Source organism: Oryza sativa, chromosome 12, assembly GCF_034140825.1.
Source record: "Oryza sativa Japonica Group chromosome 12, ASM3414082v1".
Taxonomy (NCBI): domain Eukaryota; kingdom Viridiplantae; phylum Streptophyta; class Magnoliopsida; order Poales; family Poaceae; genus Oryza; species Oryza sativa.
The window spans coordinates 24,442,792-24,448,791 of NC_089046.1; the positions used below are offsets into that span (position 1 = coordinate 24,442,792).

Genomic DNA, 6,000 nt, shown 5'->3' on the forward strand with positions numbered 1-6,000 from the left:
TCTTACAATAATGACAGTCATACAATAATTATAAGATATCTTTATTCATACAAAAATCATAAAATATTACACCAAATAATTCTTAAAAACTATTTGTAAAGTTTTAAACTAATTTTAATGTGTTTTACTTATTTTAATTTTCATTTTAGTTTGTTTTCTATTATTTAAGATTAACTTTCACTAGAGTTTTCCTTCTCAACTATTTTATAAAACCTTGTTTAGCAAATGAACTAAATTTCTATATATTCTTTCTTCCCCACACACATTTTCTCTCTCATCAACTTACAACTAAATTTTGGAGACAAAAAAAGTGTGCAAAACATAGGTGCAAATGTAGTATGACAAAAAAAAAACATTGGAGGATGAAGTTGCAAACCTTTTAGGCACCTCCGATTTGTATGTAATCACCAAAATAAATTCAATAGAAATTTTGGCATGACCTCCCCTCTTTTTTGAAGAAATTTTGAAGCTTGCTCGGGCAGCTGGAGGAGGAAGAAGACATATATATATAGGGGTGGGACTTTAGTCCCGGTTGGTAGCACCAACCGGGGCTAAAGATCACCGGGATCTTTAGTCCCGGTTGGTAATACCAACCGGGACTAAAGATCCCGGGGGGGGCCTGACATGACCTGACAGCATTCGAACCGGGACTAAAGATGATCTTTAGTCCCGGTTGGTAACACAAACCGGGACTAAAGATCAAATATGCCCGTTACCCTTTTGAACCGGGACTAAAGATCATCTTTAGCCCCGGTTTTTATTGCATCCGGGACTATTGTGGAAATCGGCCGACCGACGAAAGATGGTTTCTCCACCAGTGTTATTTCTCAAACCATATAATTAACACTACATAACACTCCACACATATAGTAAAAATTGCAATATAAATACCAAGTAACTACAATGTAATTGATACGCAAGTATAATGCAACTGAGATGTAAGTACAGCGTGTAATTGGTATGTAGGTACAACGGAACTAGGATGTAATTACTTTGTAATGAATATTAATATAATTTTGGCTATGGAGACATGGAGTCAGCACAACTACTGTGCTCTTTTTTTTTTAAACTTAAACATCCAATAATATAAAACGACAGAGTTCATATGAATAAATCCCAGTACATTGCCAAAAGGATAAAGAGAAAGCATAAGACCATCCGTTTCGAAAGAACGGAAAACTGCACTAAGGCCACAATCTTCATATAGAAACCACACAGCAGAGAAGGTGCACATCGACAGGGAGCTGCAGTGATGAAACTGCACTAAGGCAATGCCGCGACGATTGCGACCTTGGGCCTCCTTCAGCGTGCACAACGCTTGACAATCCGGTAATCCCCATCCGGTTGCCTCCACGAAACGACACAAAACGGAGGTCTGCTACTGAGCCGTAGATTTTGGAGTAAGCATCCCCGGGCTCAGCAAGAGATGTCCACGGAGTCCGTCGTCAAATCTGAGGAGCGAGAGCTCAACCCGAACAACAAACCCTGCATGGAACAAGCCGATAGGAAACACATAGGAAGAAAGAGCCTAAATCCAAATCCCCATATCCACTAAAGAACTCGAATGGTGGCAAACGAATTGCTGTCTTCGTGGATTGACGTACGTGGATGGGGAAGTGAAAATCTGCAAAGCATGACTGATAGAACCATGGCATTGGAAGCACATGTTCAGGCACCAGAGAAACCGCCGCCACAACGCTGACGGGCTGTCGCCCGCACCACGAGCGGCGAGCTCCGGGCGACAACAGAACCAGCCAGCAAGGGACACAGGAAGCCGCCGCAGCCGACGCAAGAAGCAGGGCGGCGGCCTCCCAGCTGAAGACGGCGACGCAGCCGACGCCACCACAAGAAGCCAGCTCCATCCATCAAATCGCCCACTGATCTTCGGATCTCGCACTTCCACCGCCACCAACCAACACCTCCGCCGACCACTCCGGCACCTGTCACGCCCCGAACTAGTACCGGTCGGTACTAGCCCGTGACGCTCCAAATTAACCTGTTAATCGATACCAGTCCCAGGAAACAGTGCTGGTATCACAGGAAGATAGATTATCACAGCAACAGAGGTCTCTTTATTATAGAGTAGAGGTACAGTCATGTTGGGCTGCGGACAGATCCCGAGCTCACAACTGCATTACAAAAGGGAAGCGGAAGCCAAGACTTGGACCAAACATCACAGGCGCGACTTGGGAACTAGGCCGAAACCCTAAAACTCATCGTAGCCGGCTTGCTCCTGGAAGAACTCCTCATCAGTAGGATCCGCCTCATCTTCTTCAGCAACTGGGGGGGATTATTTATATAGAGCAAGGGTGAGTACGGGAGTACTCAGCAAGCCATGGGAAATAAGTGTTTAATGCAGGCTTCAAGGAAGGCTGTTGTTTTTGCAATTGATTTTATTTGAACTCTTTTCTGAAAACAACTAAGTGAGTGCTTCTCAAACGACACGGATGAGACAGTGCGTCTCGTCCGGTCGGAGTATGTGCAATGTATCAGTCTTTAGAATTGATCAAGATTGGCACCCAGCCAGCGACTTTCAAACGGCCACCCGGGCCAACCACTTTCAAACGGCCACCCGGGCCTAGCTGATCCCATCAGCTGCAGATTTTCCAAACATCGATCCCCTTTCCACAACAGCAATTTCACAAGACAATAGTCAAACAAAGCTACGCTAGGAATCACCTCACATCCGCCCATGACCGTGGGCACGGCTGTTCTAACAGTTTGTTAACCTCTGCAGAGGGGGTACACTTTACCCACACGACATTACTAACCCGGATCACCCAGCCGTGGGGATCAGCCACGTTGGGAGACCTCCAAGCTTTCATGACAAGGCATTTCCAAAGCCGACACAGGTTTACCATATGCCGACGAGAGGGGTCCCAGACCAACAACAGGTTAGGTCCCAGACCATACTGTGCCAGTGTCACACCCTGAAAATTCAAAATATATAAATTGTTGTTTAAATGGAATTTTTAGAATTTATTTTAAAATCCTAGAAGAGAAGATCTAATTTTTAATTAATAAATTCCAATATAAAATGGGGCCATATAAAATTTCATTAAATACTTTGCTTAATTCTATAATTCCTAGATTTTTCTGGGATTTATTTGAGCTAAGGAAGTATTTTTAATAAATGGAATTGCATTTCATGAATGATTTTAATTGAAAAAGGTTTTAAAAAGTCTCTTTTGGCTTTGGGCCGAAAGTCGGCCCAAAACCGCTCTCTCTCTCCTCGGCCCAGTCCGGCCCAGTCCGCCGCCGCGCGCGCGCGCGTCCGCCCGCTGACAGGTGGGGCCCACCTGTCAGGGTCGTCGTCAACCTCCGGCCGCCGCCGCCCGAAACCCTAGTTTCGCGCCGCCGCCGTTCCCTTCCAAATTCGATCGATCCTTTCCGTTTCCGGCCGAATTGATAGAGGGGAAACAATCTCCGGGATCTCCTCTACCTTTTCTCTTTTGGAAACATCGGCTAATTCGTTTTGGAAGTTCGTGGAATCAGGTTCGATTCGGATTCGTCTCTCTCCTCCGAACCCTAAACCTTCCTTCTCGTCGCCAGCCGCCGTGGGCCTTCGCCGTCGCCTCCGAGCCCCTTTAAAAGGTTCCCCGGTGTCTCCTCTACCCGTCGCCACCTTCGTCTTCGCCTCTCGTCGCCCGTAGCGCCCTAGCGCCGTGTGCCCTAGCGCCGCCGTTGCCGCCGCCGCTCCAGCCGTGCGCCGCCGCCGTTTCAGCCGTCGCCGTCACTCGGGAAGACCACCGTCGTGATCGCCAAGTCGCCGCCGTTCTCGTCCGCTCCTTCGCCGCCGCCGAAGACCGCCGGAGCACCGCTGCCGCCGTCGACCCGAAGTTTGCCGCCGCTTCCTCCTCGTCGCCGTCACCGTCCGTTGATCTTCCGCCGCTCTTTTGGTCACCGGTGAGTTCGCCGCGTCGCGCTCTACCCGTTGGTGCCTTCCGTTCGCGCCGCCGTGCCGTCGTTCGCCGGCGAGCATGCAAGCCCGAGCCGCCGAGCCGCCGCCGCCGGTGGTGACGTCATCGCCGACGTCATCGGGGCCGTTCGCTGTGAGCCGGTCGTGGACCGTTCGATCTCGGCCGTCCGTTTTGGATCAAGTCGATCTCGGCCGTCCGTTCGCGTGAGCCGTCGCCTGTGCGCCCGGTCCACCGAAACCCTAGCCCGCTGACGCAATAATCCTCCTTTTCCTTTTCAAAAATAATTCATTATTGCGTCATAATTCAATTAAAATCAATTTAAGTGTTTTAATCCGATTTAATCTTCAAAAATTCATAACTAATTCATCTTAGCTCCGATTTAGTTGGTTCAAGTCTCTAAATTTTTCTAAAATTGAGATCTACATGTTAAAAATATCCACATGTACTGTTCAAGCTTGTTTATGTGTTGTTTTGGTATTTTTGCTCTTTTCTGTTTAGATTCCGTCGTTTCCGGAGAGTCCGTTTTCGCCGGAGAAGAGTTTGAAGAGTTCCAAGGCCAGCAAGGCAAGTCACACAGATCCCAAACAACCCTTTGAGCATATTGATCCTATTTAAAGCTATTGTTTCTATTCAAATATTGCATTTATTTTCGAATGTCATTGGGTGGAATTAACCTAAGGTTTGTTATAGCCCTTTTGTTCTTGATTACCTTATTCCTTGATACCTTGGGTTATTATAACTTGACTGGTTGAGCTCTATATGTTGGTTCAACTAGATGTATTAGATATAATTGCTTAGCCCTGCTTAGAAACATTAGCACACTATTGGGATAACTTATGAATCACTATAATTTAATGATGGCTTAATGATAGTTCACGATGGCCAATCGTGATTTGTTAATTAATTATTTGCCAACTAAAACCTGATAATGGTGGGTTGTGAGCACATGGTTTTGATGGTCGTGCTCATGACAATTAAGGACCGGTTCACGAGTTTCGGTTGTGAAACATTAACCGTGCCAACCACAAGCCAGCGTGGGCAACGGCTTTATCTTTTGTATAGCATGGTTCATTGCGGGGCACCAGACTGAGAAGTGGCGGAGATAAGCCCACGGGGGTCGCTGGGGAGTCCATGCCTTGTTTATAAGGGGGTGATTATGATCCAGGAATGGTGCGCTGCGGTGGATTGTGTTATACAAGGGGTATTGTCACAACTCCTTTCCGAGGTACCGTGGTAGTATTGAGGCACATGGTGACATGATGTGGGGTTGTGTCTTGTGGGTACAGTGGTACACCTCTGATCAGAGTAAAACTATTCGAATAGCCGTGCCCGCGGTTATGGGCGGGTCTAACAATGTCTTTCGTGATTAGTCTCACCCTTCTCATCATAATAATAGGTGCTTTAATTGGTAATAATTTGATTAGCTCCTGGTTTGGAATGGTATATTCCTGGTTTGGAGATAGAACTGTGCAGCCGGGATGGTTGTTCAGAATGGTTGAGCCTATACAACAGGGTATGTTGTATAGCGTTGGATTAATATTGTTTAATTACTTAACTGTTTTATTAAATTCTCAAATGTTTGCTAAATGCTGCTTTTGCAAATGAAACCCTACTATGCCATCCTTTGTTATCCTGTGCACTTGCATATTTGCTGCGTGGCTTGCTGAGTATGTCATATACTCACCTTGCAATCATTCATCAGTGGAAGAGTTCTACAGTGAAGCTGATGGTGTGGAGGATTAGGTGTAGCCTTAGTCAAGCTGCCTGTGGAGTGGAGCCGTCCGCGCCGTTTATCTTATTTTCCGCTGCTTAGATCTTTATTGATTGAGAGGAACTATCTACCTCTGTAATGACATTTTATACGCTTATTAATTAGAGTAATAATTGTACTCTATTATCAATTTGTTATTGTGTGCCTCGGCTGATTCCTGGACGAGGGTTCACACACATGTAAGCGTTTGGAATTTTGGATAGAAATTCCGGGCGTGACAGCCAGGAAGCCCAGGGGTCCTCCCCGACACCACCCCGGCGAATCCACATGTCTCTCGGCATCAAGGCTCCCCTGATAAGCTAGTTACTC

The 6,000-nt window shown here is 46.5% G+C and overlaps 1 pseudogene; it reads right to left on the reverse strand.

Annotated features, from left to right (window-relative positions):
• Nucleotides 1-827: 827 nt before the first annotated feature.
• On the reverse strand, nucleotides 828-1,866 carry LOC136354607 (uncharacterized; annotated as a pseudogene).
• Nucleotides 1,867-6,000: the final 4,134 nt, after the last annotated feature.